The sequence below is a fragment of the Octopus bimaculoides genome, chromosome 5, assembly GCF_001194135.2.
Source record: "Octopus bimaculoides isolate UCB-OBI-ISO-001 chromosome 5, ASM119413v2, whole genome shotgun sequence".
Classification (NCBI taxonomy): domain Eukaryota; kingdom Metazoa; phylum Mollusca; class Cephalopoda; order Octopoda; family Octopodidae; genus Octopus; species Octopus bimaculoides.
This window is the reverse complement of record NC_068985.1, coordinates 53,566,872-53,567,745: the sequence shown is the minus strand read 5'-3', so window position 1 is coordinate 53,567,745 and position 874 is coordinate 53,566,872.

The following is an 874-nucleotide window of genomic DNA, read 5'->3' as shown; positions in this document are numbered from 1 at the left end:
TCCCAGACCGGGTGTTGTGAGTGTTTATTGAGCAAAAACGCCTAAAGCTCCACGAGGCTCTGGCAGGGGATGGTGGCGAACCCTGCTTTACTCTTTCACCACAACTTTCTCTCACTCTTACTTCCTCTTTCTGTTGTGCCTGTAATTCAAAGGGTCAGCCTTGTCACACTGTGTCACGCTGAATATCCCCGAGAACTACGTTAAGGGTACACGTGTCAGTGGAGTGCTCAGTCACTTGCACGTTAATTTCACGAGCAGGCTGTTCTGTTGATCGGATCAACTGGAACCCTCGACGTCGTAAGCGACGGAGTGCCAACAAACAAACAATGTACTTTAAAGGACAGATTACCAAATTATTTTCTTTGATAAGCACAACACCAACTTAGCACGCCGGGCGAAATGCTCAGCAGTATTTCGTCTGCTTTTACGTTCTGAGTTCAAATTCCGACGAGGTCGGCTTTGCCTTTCATCCTTTCAGGGTCTATAAATTAAGTACCAGTTGCGTAGTGGGGTTGATCTAATCGACTGGCCCCCTCCTCAAAAATTTCGGGCCTTGTGCCTAGAGTAGAAAAGAATAAACACAATACCAACATCTTTAGAGAAAGAAATCTATTGATTTAATTAACCTTAATTTATCGATCCAGTTTGTGATGGATCCACCATATTTCCTATTCTTATTATTTTTATTAACTTTGATTGGTACTTAATTTATCGAGCAGCCAGAATCGTTAGCATGCTGGACGAAATGCATAGCAGTATTTCACCCGTCGCTACGTTCTGAGTTCAAAATTCCGCTGCGGTCGACGTTGCCTTTCATCCTTTCAGAGTCGATAAGTACCAATGAAGCACTAGTGTCGATGTTATCGACAAATCC